Source organism: Lynx canadensis, chromosome B2 (assembly GCF_007474595.2).
Source record: "Lynx canadensis isolate LIC74 chromosome B2, mLynCan4.pri.v2, whole genome shotgun sequence".
Classification (NCBI taxonomy): Eukaryota; Metazoa; Chordata; class Mammalia; order Carnivora; family Felidae; genus Lynx; species Lynx canadensis.
Genome location: NC_044307.1, coordinates 138,525,757 through 138,544,907, shown reverse-complemented (window position 1 = coordinate 138,544,907; position 19,151 = coordinate 138,525,757). Strand labels below are relative to the sequence as shown.

General features: G+C 38.5%; 1 long non-coding RNA gene across 2 annotated transcripts; it reads right to left on the bottom strand.

Moving 5' to 3' along the window:
• Positions 1-227: 227 nt before the first annotated feature.
• On the bottom strand, positions 228-16,665 carry LOC115514544. Of its 2 annotated transcripts, none has more exons than XR_003969019.1 (4): positions 16,624-16,665; positions 6,145-6,214; positions 1,050-1,184; positions 228-267 (listed from the first exon to the last, which is right to left on the bottom strand). It is a non-coding gene; the product is annotated as an uncharacterized LOC115514544 (long non-coding RNA). The 2 variants fall into 2 exon arrangements; XR_004343697.1 differs by lacking the exon at positions 16,624-16,665 and adding an exon at positions 12,301-12,352.
• Positions 16,666-19,151: the final 2,486 nt, after the last annotated feature.

The following is a 19,151-nucleotide window of genomic DNA, read 5'->3' as shown; positions in this document are numbered from 1 at the left end:
TTATATAAATTACTTTCTCTGTGTATTGCCTTCTTGATCAAGTACATGCCTGCTTATTAAAAATGTAGCTCTGCTTTAAAATACCTTACGGGGGCACCTGGGTGGCTCAGTCGGTTAAGCGTCCGACTTCGGCTCAGGTCACGATCTCGCCGTCCGTGAGTTCGAGCCCCGCGTCGGGCTCTGTGCTGACTGCTCAGAGCCTAGAGCCTGTTCCAGATTCTGTCTCCCTCTCTCTCTGACCCTCCCCCGTTCATGCTCTGTCTCTCTCTGTCTCAAAAATAAATAAACATTAAAAAAATATAAAAAAATACCTTACGAATATCATCTGATCCACATAACTCTGTAAGATACAAATAAAAACATTTGTCTATCTTAATATTTAGTCCTTGTTCAAGCTCATGCCTGTTTTCATATTATTATTTTATTCTTCTCAAAGTGTAAAACTTGGCATTTAATTTTTAAGAGCTGTTGGACATGACAAGAATTAATTATCATACTTTAAACATAAGTGCAGTGCTCTAAAAGTATGATATGTATAGTAGTTGGTAATTAAGCCATAAGTTAGACATCCAGTGGTTTTAAAGCATTAAATGTATTAAATTCTGTACATTGTTTGACATGCAGATTACCTGTTCCTAATAGGTAAAACTCCTTCCAAAGAATTTTTTATTTTCATAATTTATTCTTCATAAAAGTATATGTCAGTTTGGTATTTCCTAATTTAATAATTCATACTAGTATAGAGAGAAAAATAACTCATGTATAAATACACTATGACTAAATTATATTCAATAGTTCAAAGACTTACACAAATATTTCTCCTTTCAATATCATTCTATTAAATGTTCTAGAATTAATGTATGGAGTTGTCAAATCACTATGTAACTAGCATAACTTTTGGTGTCACCTATACTTCAGTTTAAGAAACAGTCTAAAATAAGGAGCAATGGAAGCTGTTCTGTTTTTTCTTCTTAAAATGAGCGTCACTTAGACAAAGGATCGCCACTTTAAGTTTTTTTCTCTTATCTGTTTCCCACAGACATGCTCACCAACAAACCTCTCCCACTCAGAAGCATGGAAATAGACAGGCTGAAGATGTGAAAAGGATGTATGTCTGCGATACGGAAACAGGAGTGGGCTGCTTCATTTCTGTCTCCTTCTGGAGGATCAAACTGATACTAATCCTGCAAAACACACAGAGAAAAATCTCATTTTCCAAAACACACTCACACACAAGTCACTGGAGTAATAGCAGGAGGGATTCTTGAACAGCTCTAACTTCAAAAAAGGGGCGAGGAGTCTTAACTGCTAACAGAATAGTCTAAAACATAATCAGTTATCAGTAGGTTGTAAGCATTCCTTGTCCAGGGGATCTTAATAATGCCCTTGACGAACAATTCTTCAAGGAATAAGGGGAAGTAACTGAGAGCACATTCACCATAAAGAAAAAAAAATAAGCGTAAATAGGTGACCTAAAGAATAAAATAGGGACAAGCATCGTGATTTTGTGTCAACCAGGCTTATTTCTACAAAAGAGGAGAAAGATGTCTTGAGGCTACGCAAACTTTTGAGTCCCTGGATAACAGGTATGGTCTCATTAACAACAATGTAAATAAAGAACCACAAAAAAACATGAACTTTGAGTAATGTTTGCCTAAAAGAAATGGTTAAATCATGTCTGGATCTGAGGGACCTCATCCACCAAAAGGAATGACAAAACAATCTACAACCAGCTCTTTGGGTTCTTTTAAAGTCTGAGCGCATGAAGCAGAGTGGAATGTACCTAACTGTGCCCAGGAGAACTGTAACACCTAATTGACCTCTAACTGACACTCAGGAAAGGGTGTTCGCAGTCAGGAAGCTCCATCTCAATTCTTTCTGTGAAGTGTGACCACAAGCCCTGCAGAGCAAAAGCAGAAACCTCTCAAGCAAGAGCTCTTCATAATTTACTGCCTGCTAGCTGCAAAGAAGAAAGCGTTTAAGTGATAAAGGGATTCTGCTCCTCAGCCAAGTGCGGTGGGTATCGGAGAAATCGTAAGAAATGTGTGGTTATGTGTGCACACACACACACACACACACACACACACACCACACATCCTTCAAAAGCATATCTGACAGCAAGTGGCTGTGATAAGGAGTGGGCTGACTGCTAAATGTCTAAACCATTCTCTGCAAAGAGGAGTGCTTGGATTTTTTTTTTTTTTTATCAATCATAGGACATCTCCTGGAGTTCTCACTGGCCATAAAGAAAGTCAGAATAATGCTGTTTCTAAGCATCCATCATACACAGATACTTGTATCTTCTCTTGATAAATGGGCATAGGTATATTGAACAGGAATGTACCTAAATGTATTGTTGGGGTTTTTTAGATACAACATGAGTGGTAATGAATGTGCTAAGCTATATCTTTTACTGTATCTTATTTAATTTTATTATTTGATATTTCATATAAATACTCCTGGACCTACTATTCAAGGATCTGTTTTCATCCAGCTTCTCCAGCTTCTTGGAAAGAACCCCCCCCCCCTCTTTAAAATATAAATAAAGTGGCTCCCGGGTGGCTCAGTCGGCTGAGCATCCAACTCTTGATTTCAGCTCAGGTCACGATCCCAGGGTGTAGGATTGAGCCTTGCGTTGGGCTACAATGAGCATGGAACCTGCTTAAGATTCACTCTCTTGGGGTGGCTGTGTGGCTCAGTTGGTCAAGCCTCAGACTTCTGCTCAGGTCAGGGTTGGTGGGGGTCCAGCCCCTCATGCTCTGCGGTGATGGCTCGGAACCTGCTTCGGATTCTCTGTCTCCTCTCTGCCCTCCCCCGCTTGTGCGCATGCTCTCCTGTCTCTCTCTCCTCTCTCTCTCTCTCTCTCTCTCTCTCTCTCTCTCTCTCTCACACACACACACACACACACACACACACAAACATTAAAAAAAAAAAGATTATCTCTCTCTCTGCCCCTTCCCCGCTCTTGCAATGACTCTCTAAAATAATAATAATAATAAATATAAATATAAATGAAAAATGTGTCAACGCTCCTTTCCCATCAGGACAGGAAATGTGATACTTCCACTAGGAATTCAGACTTCCTGGGACCCAAAAGGAAAATCTCACGTTGGTCTTCGTGGTGATTCTCGCTTGAGATGGTTGCTTAGTCACAGCGGCAGGTTTCTCAGCTCTTCATGGTGTCTCAACATAACTTTTTTCAGATTCTTGCATCTCCATTGAGCATAAACGGCTCTCTTAATTCTTCAGTGCAGAGTTAAAATAAGGCTGCGGTTTTAACAAAACCTTATTAATCTGATCCTCTAGCAGAGTCGGTGACCTCAAAACTCAGAGAAGAATGGCCCAGGGAACACTAAACAAATGCCTGGTAATCATTAAAAATGGAATTAATAGTGTACACCTGAAATTAGTATAACCCTGTATGGTAGATATATTGGAATTAAATTTTTAAAAAATTTTCATGTTTATTTTTTTGAGAGAGGGAGAGGGAGACAGAGCATGAGTAGGGGAGAGGCAGAGAATGAGGGAGACACAGAATCCGAAGCAGGCTCCAGGCTCTGAGCTGTCAGCACAGCACCCAACGCGGGGCTCAAACTCACAAACCGTGAGATCATGACTGGAGCCGAAGTCGTATACTTAACCAACGGAGCCACCCAGGCGACCCTAGAATTAAATTAAGAAAAAAACTAAAAAATTTTAAATTTTAAAAAACAATGAGACTGTGTGTTCAGGAGGCTGAGCTGGAGAGGCTAAAAATAAATAAATAAATAAATTGAATTAAAAGCTGTGCTGCCTCAGGCTTCCCTCTGGATTTAGTTCAGAAAAGGGAATTGTCCTAGACCTCTGTCCTTAGTGAAGGCTGAATTAACATTAAATAGTAACAACATAATGGCTATGAAAATCACCGTGGTCCTCTCTAGTTATGACATCAGCTGATGGGAGGAAGAAGCATATACCCCCTCAGTAGCTCAGAAAGAGATATGCATGCCAGACGATACATGATGAAGTCTAGGAAAATTTAGGGATCTGCCACCACAGGTTTCTAGGTATCCAATGTTTGCAATACTTCTTTTGGGTCCAAAATGCAATACATGCTGCTTTTATCTTTTATCTCCTACCACTAAGAGAGTCACAACCGTTGGTGGCCTCTTTGGACTTTGGAAGAAACAGGCACTGCAATTTGGTGGCCTTCCCTGCTACGTTTGCCAAGTAACCCATAGAGCTGGCCATGTGGAGTGGGGTCAGTGCAGATGAAAACCCTAGAACTGGATTCAGCTGGGTCAGGCTTCTGGTCAAGCTTCTAAATGGTCTTTACGCGTCATTGCCCATTAACCTATTATGGCATAACCAACCATCCCAAGTCAAATTTGTACAATCACAGCGATCGTTTATTTAACTCACACATGGAAAATTTGAGCAGGACTCCATAGAGATAACGCATCTCTCTTCTTCGATGTCCAGGCCTAAGCTGACATGCCTGGAATGGCTGGGGGATTAGAACATCTGAGGACTCGCCAGGTGATCTCTCCGTGCGGCCTCTTTATAGAATCATTCTATGTAGCCTGAGCTTCCCCCACAGCATGGCAGATCTGGGGTGGCCAAATTTCATACATGCCTGCTCAGGGTTCCAAGTAGAATCTGTGAGGCCTCCAAGAGGCAAAGCTCAGAGTAGGCTGTGTGTCACTTCCGTCATAGGTTATTGATCAAGCAAGTTACAGATTCAAGGGTAAAGGATTAGAACACTTTTCAGGAAGTGTAGTAAAAAAATATACAGCCATCTTTAACCTACGGCAATCATGGATCCGACAGTACTCAGATTATCTGTGACTGAACAGATTGCTGAACCAATCTTACCATAGGCCTTAAATGTAAAAATCACAATGGGCAAAACCATGCCCCTCCTAACAAGTAACTGTTCACTTTTTGAGAAACAGTTTGGGGCTTGCTGCTAAGCTCTGATAGAGACTGACCACATGAATATGGGACACCAAGTAATCAAGAGACCCGAGCAGAACATCATCAAGTGAGTGACATCTGACCCACCAGCTGAAGAAAGTCATGCCCAACAGACATGCCAAGCAGAAGAGGTCTATACTTTATCAGGCATAGGCAGGTCCCGAGGACACAGTTAGTAACATGGCGGGGGATTCACATCCCAGGATGCCTGTTCTGCTACACATCACTTAGGCTCAGCAAACACCTGGGTCTCATTCAGAATTCCCTCTGACTTGAAAACTGAGAAGGAAAAACCCTAAGCCTGGTTTACAGATGGTTCCTCATGATATCCTGACGTCACACAAAATTGGATTATTATGGCTCTACGTTTTCCACTAAAGGTGGTCCTGAAGGACAGTGGGAATGAAAACTCATCTTCCGAGTGGGAAAAATTTCGAGCAACATATTCATTGTTGTGTTGTCTCAGGTGTGTGATTCTTACTATCAGAGGGAGATCAGAGTGCTGATGTATGGTTGGGGACAAGGAGAAGTATGCATTTTATTTAGGGAATCCTGCTGGATCCCTCCTATTGCACCCACACGTGGTTGAACAAGAGAAAGAAATAATTCAGCAACCTAGTACAAGCAGGATCATCAAGAGTTCAATCTCCCAGGAACAAAGTTCAAGTCACCCTTCAACTAAAGAAACCATCCAGTGAAGGTATTGGTTAAAAGCAAAGGACATGTAAAATGAGCAGTTAAGAAAGAAATTATTATACATCATATATGACCTTGTGAACAGGTTTATAAACGAGGGCTAGTGATAACCCACATTTTTGCATCGTACTATTATATTTGTATTTGTATCGGATTCTGTTTTTTCTTTCCACTCTCCACTCTCACCAGTGATATTATACAGGATGTGTGGGTAATGATATCTTAGTGCAGAGATTATAGGATATCAAGATGCTGCTGAGTTACGAACTAAAAGAAGAATGAACATAAATCAGAAGTTAATGCAGAAACTGATGAGACTTTATGCTATTGCTTTCAGAGAGAAGGTTGTTTTCGTTTGTGCAGGAATGGATCCATTATGTTAGACAGCAGCACTTTGAAGTTACTATGAGGTTATGTGGAACTTTAAATATCAAAAGATGGGGAGAGGTGAATGTTGAAAAGCCAAAGGGGTGAACCAGGGAGAGAACTTACACAGGCTCACACAACACGAATTCCAGCTCCGCTCCCCCCTGCTTGAGGGTATCTTCCTGCACTACAGTGTCTGGAAGTGAAAGTTGTATATTAACATACCAAAGGAAGAGAAACATTATTTCAATAGATGCAAAGTAACATTCTATAAAAATCAGCTTGTATTCATGATTGTTTCAAAGCTCTTAACAACAAGAAATAAAAGGTGATTCCCTTAACCAGATAAAAGAATTTTCCAGCCATGGTAGCAAAAGTCATCTCATATTGAAATATATGTGCATTTCCACTATCACTTATGATGCTCCAAGCTAACACAATAAAAAGAAAAAACAAATGGAATATAAATATGAAGTAAAACAGAAAAATGTGTCATTGTTTGCAGATAATACATTTGTGTACCAAAAAAAAAAAAAAAGTAACAAAAAAATCCTACGATATATCTAACACTTATTAAGCCCTTACTGTATCAGGCACTTTTCTAAGTTGTTTATTTACAAAAAGTAACTTAATAAAGAAGTTATTAACAAAAATTATATTCTTTACCAAAAAATAAATACTTTGGATAAAATATTAAAATTTTTAACAGTTCAGCAAGTAGATACATGCATACACAACATACACAATAAAATAATGGTCCTGTAGGGGCACCTGGGTGTCTCAGTCGGTTAAGCTGCTGACTTCGGCTCAGGTCATGATCTTGCAGTCTTGTTAGGTCGAGCCCCGCATCGGGGCTGTGCTGACAGCTCAGAGCCTAGAGCCTGCTTTGGATTCTGTGTCTCCCTCTCTCTGCGCCTCTCCCTTGTCTCGCACTCTGTCTCTCTCTCTCTCTCAAAAATAGTAAACATTAAAAAGATATATTTAAAATAATGGTCCTATAAATATTGGAATCTAAAAACAAAATATGAAATAAAAAAGTCTAGTTCCAATAGAAATAAATGTACAAGTAGACTAGGAATAACCAAATTAATAATGAATAACACTTATAAGGAGAAAATACAAACAGAAAGATATACAAATGTCCTAAAAGAGAAGATCCAATATGGCATATATTTCACGTCTCTCCAAATTTGTCTATAAATCAGTGTAATTCAAGTCAATGTACCAATAGGTTTTTTGCTAAAAATTGACAAGCATTTGATTTGCATTTGAATGCATATTTAAAAGTCGACATATGAAAACAACCAAGAAATTAAAGGATAAACAAAAAAATGAGGAATCGGGGGTTATTTTGAAACTATGGCAACTAAACAAGTATATCAGTGGAGATAGCTTTGGAAACAATAAGAACCAACCGACAAACAAAGAAGTAAATATGCACATAAAGGGAAACTTCATATATGACAGAAGTGGCATCACAAATTAGGTCAGGTAGAAAAATAAATAATATGATACCTAATGAATTTAAATAAGCAAGTAAAAAAAAAGCAAAGTAAATACTTAAAAACTCTTTGAAAGAAATATAAGAGAATATTTTTAGGATATCAAGACCAGAAGATTTTTTTTTTTTTAGAGAGAAAGAGAGAAGAGTGGGAGTGGGGGAGAGGGGCAGAGATAAAGAGAGAGAATCTTAAGCAGGCTCCATGCTCAGCACAGAGCCTGACCCAGGGCTCAGTCCCACAAACCTGGGATCATGGCCTGAGCCCAAATCAAGAGTTGGACACTCAACCAACTGAGCGACCCAGGTACCCCCAAGAAGAAATTTCTTAAACAGGATGTAGAAAGCTCAAATCATAAAGAAAAATACACTACAAAATTAATATATCTCATATGACAAAAGTAACTATAAACAAGGTTAAAAAGCAAGCAATGGAGTGTGGAGACATTTGAAACATATAGAGCATACAAAAAATTACTAGAGTGTATAAAGAGTTTCTACACAAAAAACAGTGAGCACACAGAAAAGTGTTCAAACAGGAATTCACTGAAAGAAAAATCACGTGGGCAGCAAATGAATCTTGCAGCTCATCTGCATTTGTGTTGGGTCCGTGTAACTGAGTTTTGGCAAATACGATGTGAAGAGAAGTGATGGATGGCACTTTCGATGGTAGGGAACAAAAAGAAAATGAAATGGAGAAGGAGGAGGAAAAGAAGCAGTGGAAGAAAAGGAAAGGCAGCGAGGAAAAGAAAAGGGCAGGCAACAGCACCTGTCACCACCCTGTGTGGTCCTCTCTTCCCCCTAACTCAGACAGAAGTGAAGGTAAAATACTCCTGACGGCAGGACTACAGGATGAAGGAAGTCCGCTTGTTACCATGTTAATCATTATGGAAGAAATGGAGAGTTCAAGGCTTATTACTGCAGCATAGACTAGCCCTAACCTGACTAATATGACACTCAGTCCGCTGTAGCCACGATTTCTCCATCCCAGTCAATGACAACTACATCCCTCAAAATATCCGACCTCCTCTTTTTAACACCCAATATCCAACCTATCAGTGGATCTCACGGCTCTGCCTTCAGAAAACATCCAGAGCTGAACTTTGATAATCACCACCCAAGTGATCTTCATCTATCACGTGGGTTACTGCAGTGGTCGAGAAATTACTCTCCCTGCGTCCTTATCATTCTCTGAGAGTCTAGTAACTCTATGCAACACAGTAACTATAGTGGTTCTCTTGGAACTGCTCCTCAGGATTTTCCGTGACATGGTGTCGGCCGTGCAGCTGCTTTAAACTTCCCAAACACCTCCAGAAAACTGGATAGAAACACCAGTACAACTAAAGACAATGGGGATGAGAGACCCAGAAAATGGACAGAAGCTGGGAACAAGCCAGCCCACAGCGGTGGCTGGAAGGCACAAGATAGCTGTGTAAAAGGAGCAAGAAGCTCAAGACAACTAAATAGCTTAAAAGTCATAGATACATACGTTCCCCAAAAGGGAAGGATGTATCCCGAGGGGAAATGTGGGATGGGAAAGATGGGAACAATACGTGAAATTAAGAAAAGTCCCGGGGAGCCTGGGTGGCTCAGTCATTTAAGCATCCTACTACAGCTCAGGTCATGATCTCACTGTTCTCCAGCTCAAGACCTGCTTTGGGCTCTGGGCTGACAGCTTAGATCCTGGAGCCTGTTTTGGATTCTGTGTCTCCCTCTCTGTCTCTGCCCCTCCCCTGCTTGTGCTCTGTCTCTATCTCTCTCTCTCAAAAACTAAATAAACATTTAAAAAATAGAAAAAAATAAAAGAGAGAGAAGAAAAGTCCTCACTGGCTCAGAGTTGCAGGTAAGTGCCAAAGCCACACAGGTGGAAAAAACTAAAATGGATGTGAGGATTCAATAAAACTCCACAAATATCCAGAAAAAACTTCCCTCCTCCAGAAAGACAGTGCCTCATTCTGCTGGAAACAACCAAATTGAGCAAGGAAAGAATCATGTGAATCAAAGAGAGAGAGAGAGGTGGGCAGTGGGAGGGAGGGATTTTTGAGGGACTCAGAGAAAGGAAAACCCAAGAAATATGAAGTATTTTGGAAAATAAGGCCTATGGACCTCAGGGACAAGAAGCACAAAATCTTTCTAAACCAGACATAGCTGTGCGAAACAAACAAGTTGCTAACAGAGAGGGTATATATTTAATCTTTGCTGGTAAAAACAGAAATTCTTAGACTGTGATTCAGAGAAAGCTACCCTGGCTGGCTCTTCTCCTAATATCCCAGGAAATCTCATCTTATTTTGTTCCTCATTCAAACATGGGGGATAACACGAACAGAAACTCTTTCTAACATCGTACAAAATCATTACAATCAAAAGATAAATGAGACCTTAACAAATTAAGATAAACAATGAGATCTCACCAGAAAAATGAGGTCACAGCAGATAAAGGCTGCAATGTAATGTTTCAATAGTAGACAACAATTAACGCCTTGATAAGAACACCACAAATGAGAAATAGAAAAGCTCAGAATAGATATCAGTAAAGAATTAAGAAAACAAAGTATATAAGAACACTAAGTAAGAAGAACACAGGAGTAAAGAGACACTATAAAGACACAGGGAAATAGGAATAAGAAAGAAGAAAATCGAGAGGGAAATCAAACAGAAATAAAGTCAACTATTTTTAAAAAGGACTTGAGAAATGTGTGTGCAGGAGACAGAAAAATGCCTCCTACCAACCTAATCCTAGAAACCTGTGAAAATATTGCCTTGCCTAGTAAAAGGATTCTGCAGGTGTGATTAAATTCAGGATGTCGAAATGGGGAGATTATCCTGGATTACTCAGATGGGTACAATACAATCGCAAAGGTAATTATAGGACTGAGGTAATAGTCAGAGTCAGAGGATGTGTGACAACAGAAACAGAGGTCACAGGGATGCGGGACCATGAGCCATAGAATCCAGACAGCTTCCAGAGGCTGGAAAAGGCAAGGAAATAGATTCTTTTTTATAGCTTCCAGATAGAACACAAACCAACCAACCTTGACCTCTGACTTCCAGAACTCTAAGACAATACATTTGTGTAGTTTTAATTCATAAAATTTGTGGTAACAAATATTTTTAAAAAATTGTTATAGCTACCATAGGAAACTGATAAAGAAAATGTGATAGACATTGAAGATGTAAAGTGAGAAAACCACATATATATCTTTGAAATCTTCAAAGAAGAAAACCAAAGTAATGGAAAAAGAAAAATACTTAAAAACCTGATTGGAAAATATTTCCTGAAATAGAATAGTAAAGAGCAGATCACACTGTGTATCTGGGAAAATTGACCAGAAATGATCAGCCTTGGGCCATATTCTATTTTTTTAAGGTTATTTTTGAGAGAGAGAGTAAGAGAGAGAGAGAGAGAGAGAGCAGATAGATGGGCAGAGAGAGAGAGGGAGAGAGAGAATCTCAGGTAGGCTCTGCAACATTGGAGTGGAGTCTGATGTGGGGGCTCAAACCCACAAACCATGAAATCATGACCTGAGCCAAAACCAAGAGTTGGACACTTACCTGACTGAGCCACTCAGACCCCCGGCCGTAGGCCATATTCTAAGCCAAAATTACTATTTTTTTTAATAATGGGGGGGGGGTATTCCCTTTAGTTTACAGACAAGAAGTCAAAATCATTTATAACAACTATCAAATTAGCATGAGGATCCTTCAAAGCAACATTTATGTTAGAAAAAGCATGTAGCAACTTTTTAAAAGATGTTAAAGAAGAGAAAATGTGAGAAGAATTTTATGGACAGCCAAACTTGCCTTCAACATAAAAGCCACAGACAAGCAACTAAAAATATGGAAGACCTCAAGGAGTATCATTCCCTAATCGCTTTGTGACAAATCTACCAAAGAATAAGCTTCAAACAAAATGTTTGTAGAAAGTTTGGCAAATATTTAAGTTGGTGGAACTAAGGTTGAAAGACAGGGAAAAGGGTGAAAAATAATAGTAGTTTTCACATGTTCAGACATTAATATCAACACAACCTTACAAGTTAGGAATAGTGGACAATGAAATAAGCCTGTGGATTACCACAGATGAATTAATTATATTACCTGAAGCTAACAACTGAAGTAGTAGAAGGTTCAAGTGTATTGAAGACTTGAAATATATCTAAGACTCAACAGTATATTTAGAATAATAAATAAGGTGGTTGAAGCTTAAGTAATTTAGGAAGTAAAGATTAACACTAAAATAATGCTAGAGATCAAATTTAGAAGGTAAGGGCAAGGGAGAGAGTAACTTTAGTCTCATTTGTGGTAGAAAATCAACAAATAGTATCTAAAAGAAGAGAAGATTAAGAGTAATATAAAAAAAATAGTGTAAATAAGGGGCTCCTGGGTGGTTCAGTCAGTCAAGCGTCCAACTTTGGCTCAGGTCATGATCTCACAGTTCGTGGGTTCGAGCCCCTCATTGGGCTCTGTGCTGACAGCTCAGAGCCTGGAGCCTGCTTTGGATTTTGTGTCTCCCTCTCTCTCTGCCCCTCCCCCTGCTCACACTCTGTCTCTGTCTCAAAAATAAATAAACATTAAAAAGAAATTTAAAAAATAGTGCAAATAAAACTACTAGATTGAAGAGTCAAAACTTCCTAAATACCAAAAGAATTATCAACAGAAAAGGTTTAAAAGGACACTTAATTGAAATAATTTTCAATTGAAATGTTGAGCCATACAGAAAATAGACAAGATAGCAAACTGAAACCAAAATATCAGTAAGTAAATGTAAATGCGCTTAAATCACTTACTAAAAAATTCAGATTGCTTATATAGCAAAACCCAATTCTTTGTCATACCTGAAACAGAGGGATTTGGTAAAGTTAAATATTGAAGAATAAACAAAGATATGCAAAGCAATACAAAATAATGCCAAGAATAATATCTTGAGGTAGAATTAAGTAAAAAAAAAATATATTAAACGAGTCAAATAAAGGCCAATTTATAATGTGAAAAGCTACATTTCAAAAAAGAGCGTAACACTAATATGTATCTACTCAAAAAACACAATCTTCAAAATTTTCCAATTTGCTTCAGAGGTAACCACTGTTCTGGAAATTCACAAAAATATAATCACATGAGTCTGGCTTCTTTCATTTGATATGATACTTTTGGAGTTGTATGGTGTTGTATGTATTGCTGTTTTGTACTTAATTTATTAGTGTTCTAGTCTATGAATATACCATTTATCCACTTTTCTACTGAGGAAATATTTTTTCCAGTTTGTGATCATTATGAATAATTCTGCTATGGCATTCATGAAACTTCTTGTGATCACGTTTTTATTTCCCCTGGGTAAATACCCAATATGGAATTGTTGGCTCATAGGGAAGAAGTCTGTTTAACTTTACGAAGAACCGTCAGTTTTCCAAAATGGTTGTACCATTTTACATACAAACAATGTATGAGCGTCCCTATTAGTCAAAATCCTCTTCAAAATTAGATAATTTCAGAGTTGTCTATTTTACCTTAGCAATGATTGCATGGTGGTTTACACTGTGGTTTGTATTGTAAATCCTCTCGTTGTGGTTTCAATTTGCATTTTCCAGGTGACTATTGACATTGAGTACATTTTCATTTGCTTATTGACATTTGTAATATTTCTTTGTGAAGATTTTATTCAAATAACTTGCCCTTTTTTATTTTAAATTTTTTTTAACGTTTATTTATTTTTGAGACAGAGAGAGACAGAGCATGAACGGGGGAGGGTCAGAGAGAGGGAGACACAGAATCTGAAACAGGCTCCAGGCTCTGAGCTGTCAGCACAGAGCCCGACGCGGGGCTCGAACTCACAAACTGCGAGATCATGACCTGAACCGAAGTTGGCTGCTTAACCGACTGAGCCACCCAGGCACCCTTAATTTGCCCATTTTAATTGAGTTGTTCTTTTTACTATAGATTTGTAGGAGTTTTTAATAGATTCTAGATATAAATCTGTGCCAGATATATGTATTTAAATATTTTCTTCCCAACTGTAGCTTGAATTTTCATTTTTTTAACTGTGACTTTTTTTTTTTTTTAAACGTTTATTTATTTTTGGGACAGAGAGAGACAGAGCATGAACGGGGAGGGGCAGAAAGAGAGGGAGACACAGAATCGGAAACAGGCTCCAGGCTCTGAGCCATCAACCCAGAGCCTGACGCGGGGCTCGAACTCACGGACCGCGAGATCGTGACCTGGCTGAAGTCGGACGCTTAACCGACTGCGCCACCCAGGCGCCCCAACTGTGACTTTTGATAAAAAGTTTTGAGGATGTCCATCAATTTATAATTTCTTTTTTCATATAAAATATTATTAAGTTTTATAAATTCATTAAATTCTAGCAATTGTATAATTCTAAATCTATTTCAAGTAATTTTTTAAAATATGGAGTGATATGGTGGTAAATATTATTTTTTTTCAATATGAATACTTGGCACCACATATTAAAAATATCCCTTCCCCCCTACTGAATTGCATTGGCAATTCTGTTGAAAATTGTTTGACTGTAAAAATGTGGATCTGTTTTTGATTGTTCGTTCTGTGTCATTGAGTGTTGACTATGCTTAAGCAAATAGCACACTGTCTTGATTATTATACCTTTACAAAAAATTTTAAATCAGGTATTATAAATCTTCTAACTCTTGTTTTTCAAGATTGGTTTGTCTATTCTAGGTTCTCTGTGTTTCCATATGAAATTTATAAAAATTGCACTCACAATACAGTTACTTTTCCAAAAGTGACTTTGTATACTCACACCTTGCTAAACATGCTTATTAATTCTAGTAGGTTTTTACTTTTTTTTCCTCTAGATTTACCACCTATACAATCATGTCATCAGCAAATAAACATAGTATTGTTTTTTCTTTCCAATCCTCCTGCCTTTAGTTTTTTTTAAAATCATTTATTGCCCTAAGTAGAACCTCTAGTGTAATAATGACTAGAACTGGTAGGAGTGAAATTCCTCACTTTATTCCTAATCTTAGGGGAAAGCATTTGATATTTCATCATTACATATAATATTCACAGTGTTTGTCATAGACTCTCTTTACCAATTGAGGAAGTACTTTATTTTTCTTGTTTGCTAAGTTTTTATCATGAACAGGTGTTATATTTTGCCAAATACCTTTTCCCAACTTTTTTAGCTGATTATTTGGTTTTATTCTTCTTTATTCTGATAATATGGTGAAATATATTTATTTTTATTTTTTTAATATTTATTTTTGAGAGACAGAGAGAGAGAGAGAGAGACAGAGAGAACATGGGGGAGGGGAAAGGAGAGCAGGAGACAGAGAATCCCAAGCAGGCTCTGAGCCATCATCACAAGCCTGATGTGGGGCTCAAACCCATGAACCATGAGTTCATGACCTGAACTAAAATCAAGAGTCAGATGCTAAACTGACTGAGCCACCCAGGCTTCCCTATATTTATTTTTCTGATGCTAAACCAAACTTGCATTCCTGAGATAAACCCAACATATATTTACAAAAAAAAAAAATTTTAGTGTTTATTTATTTTTGAGAGACAGAGTGTGAGTAGGGGAGTGGCAGAAAGAGAGGGAGACACAGAATCTGAAGCAGGCTCCAGGCTCTGAACTGTTAGCACAGAGCCCGACGCAGGGCTCGAACTTGCAAACTGTGAGATCATGACCTGAGCAAAGTCAGATGTTTGACTGAGCCACCTGGGCACCCCAAACCCAATATTTATAATGTGTGCAATCCTTTTATGTGTTCATGGGTTAGATATATTAGTTACATTTTTAAGAATTTTATTTATGTTTAAATGAGTGCTATTGATATACAATTCTTTTTAATATAATTTTTCTTTTGTGTGGAAAACAGCATTATTCTAGCCTCATAAAAATAGGTGGGAAGTGCTTTGTCTTCCTCTATTTTCTGATAGCACTAATACAAGTTTGGAATTTTTTTTAATGTTTATAAAATTTCCCAATGAGCCATCTGGGCAAAGAGATTTTCTTATGGGAAATGTTTTAATTACAAATTAAATTTCTTCATATAATATTGGAAGATTCAGATTTTCTATTTCTTCTTATGCATGATTAGATATTTTGTGCCTTTCAATGATTTTGTCTATTTTATCTAAGCTATCAAATTTATTGGAAAAAAATCATTCATATTATTCTCTCATTATACTTTTAATTTCTGTAGGATCTGAAATGCTATCCCTGCTTTCTATCTTAATTTTTGTTACTGTGTTTCTTCTCAGTTTTCCTTGTTGAGACTTGGTAGTAGAGGTTTATCAATATTTTTGATGAATTCAAAATACTTGTCTTTGTAGGTCTTCTTTATTTGTTTTCTCTTTCCTAGATTTCCTCTTTAAACTTTATTATTTCTTTTCTCCTTGCTTTTGGTTTATTTTACTCTTCTTTTTCTAGCTTTTTAAGGGAGAAGCTTATTTCATTGATTTTAAATTATATTTTTTCTTAATAATTTTCTTAACCTGCCAATTCTTCCTGATGACAAAGGAGGGGGGAAAGCTAGGCCTGAAAGGCTGAAAGAACACATGCAACTCTAGACATTTTCACAAAGTCTGGAAACTTGAGCAGTGCAGCACCAGAGTGTGGGCCAAATGACTCTGAATTAGGACAAAATCAGCGAGATTTGCCTTTGGTGGAGGGTAGGGATTGGGCTAACAGGAGATAATTCCAATGTTATTAAAGTTAGCTATCCCTGGGAGGAGCCAAGATGGTGGAACAACATGGAAGTTTTTTGTGTGTCTCACATACATGAAATACAACCAGACCAACACTAAACCGTCCTGCACACCTGATCTGAGGATTAACACAACAATCTGCACAACCTGAACCACAGAATTCAGCAGGTACATGGCATGGAGAGGTGAACATGGGGAGAGAGAAGCTGCAGAGGGCAGGGAGGTGCTTTTGCATGTGGAGACAGGTGGGGGGAGAATATGGTAAAAGCACCCCACCCAAAATCAGCTAGATAGAAAGTGGAAAATTGGAAACAGCCACAGGGACTGAACTAAAAAGGGAGAAAGGAGAAAGGAGAGGGTTTAAATTCCATTAAGACTGTAAAGAGGGGAAGCACAGAGTCTGAAACTCTGTAGCTCAATACCTGGCGGTACTCTGGTGGGAAGGGCAAATCCCCAGGAGCAGAGTGGGGTCTGGGAGGTTCTCGGGCCACACAGGGAGAAGCGGTTCCACTGCTGGAAGGACATTTGGTACAGGCTGTGAGGCCACCTGTGCCCAACAGACCCCAGAGAATGGCTACATTTGCTCGTGCTGGAACAAGGTCATTGGGAATGAAGGCTGGTGCCAGATGTGTTGTGATTTTCCACATTTCCAGAAGCAGTGCTTCTACACTGTCTCGCAAACTTTTTCTGGAGCAGACTGGCACCTGGTCATTGTCTCTGGGCATCAGCAGCAGCACGTTCCTGCAAGTGTTCCTGGGTGCAGCTGGCACCCAGACATTGCTCAGTGAGACCCTCTACAAAGGGGAAGAGTGGGTCAAAGCCACAGTCCCTTAGAAGTGGGGGGCCAGGGAAGGCAGCCACATCTGAGACAAAACTCAGGAGGGTGGTGCTGCTTGGGGCTTGGTCATGGACAGTGTGGAAGCAGGGAGTGGACTGAAGCCCAAGAGGAAGGATGGGTGTGCAATTGCTGATCAGGGAGAAGAGAGTTCCCATACAAGAGACTGGGTAGCTGAGCGATGCCATTTTCACTGCTCCTGCACATGCGCATACGCACCTACAAGCACCACAACAATCCACCCCAGTAGGCTAGAAGCGCCATCTAGTGGAGAACAGAAACGTTACACTATGCCCCGCACAAGTGGAACAACCTCGCTCTTCAAGAACATAATTCTCACTGCCTACTTAATTTACGTACTATTAAGCACTTCATAGTCTGACTTCTAGAGAAAAACTAGTAATTTCATTCTGTTAGCCAGTCCATCTATTCCATTTTCTTTCCTTATTTTTTTTTCCCTTCTTCATTTCTTTTTCTTGAAAACAGAAATAGAAAAAATTCATTTTTATTTTTAATTTTTATTAAAATATTTGTCTTTATTTTTTCTACTATATTTTTTACTTTTGTGTAAATTTTTTCAAACTCTATTTTACTTCCATCATTTCATTTTAGTCTACTTCAGTGTATACATTTTTTCAAATTTTCAAATGATTTCCTTTTTTCCCCCTTTTTTCTACAATCTATCAAGCCACTTTCAACACAGACCAAACGCACCTAGGATCTAGCATCATTTATTCATTTGTGTGTGTGTGTTTAATTTTTAATTTTAATATTTTTTTTTTTAATTTTTTTTTCAACGTTTTTATTTATTTTTGGGACAGAGAGAGACAGAGCATGAACGGGGGAGGGGCAGAGAGAGAGGGAGACACAGAATCGGAAACAGGCTCCAGGCTCCGAGCCATCAGCCCAGAGCCTGACGCAGGGCTCGAACTCCCGGACCGCGAGATCGTGACCTGGCTGAAGTCGGACGCTTAACCGACTGCGCCACCCAGGCGCCCCTAATTTTAATATTTTTTAACTTTAAATTGTTTAATTTTAATTTTTCTACCTCATTAATTCATTTTCTCCCTTCAAAATGACAAAACAAAAGAATTCACCCCAAAAGAAAGACACAGAGAAATGACAGTCAGGGACTTAACCAACACAGATACAAGAGAGTAGTCTGAACCAGAATTTAGAATCACGATAATAAAATACTGGCTAGAGTCGAAAACAGACTAGAATCCCTTTCTGCAGAGATAAAAGAAGTAAAAACTAGTCAGAATGACATAAAAAAAATGCTATAACTGAGCTGCAATCACGGATGGAGGCCATGGCGGCAAGGATGGATGAGGCAGAGCAGAGAAACAGTGATACAGAGGACAAACTTATGGAGAATAATGAAATGGAAAAAAAGAGGGAGATTAAGGCAAAAGAGCACGATTTAAGAATTAGAGAAATCAGTGACTCATTAAAAAGGAACAACATCAGAATCATAGGGGTCCCAGAAGAGGAAGAGAGAGAAATATGGGTAGAAGGATTATGTGAGCAAATCATAGAGGAAAACTTTCCTAACCTCGGGAGACACAGACATCAAAATCCAGGAAGTACAGAGGACTCCCATTAGATTCAACAAGAACTGACCATACCAACAAGGTATATCAGAGTCAAATTCACAAAATACTCAGGCAAGGAGAGAATCATGAAAGCAGCAAGGGGAAAAAAAGCCCCTAACCTACAAGAGAAGACAGATCGGGTTTGGAGCAGAAATATCCACAGAAACTTGACAGGCCAGAAAGGAGTGGCAGGATATATTCACTGTGCAGAATCAGAAAAATATGCAGCCAAGAATTCTTTATCCAGCAACGCTGTCATTCAAAATAGAAGGAGATATAAAAATTTTCCCAGACAAACAAAACTTAAGGGAGTTTGTGACCACTAAACCAGCCCTGCAAGAAATTTTAAGGTACACTCTCTGGGGGGAGAAAAGATGAAAAAATAAGTAAATAAATAAATAAATAAATAAATAAATAAATAAATAAATATCAAAAGCAACAAAGACTAGCGAGGACCAGAGAACACCACCAGAAACTCCAACTCTACAAGCATTATAATGGCAATAAATTCATATCTTTC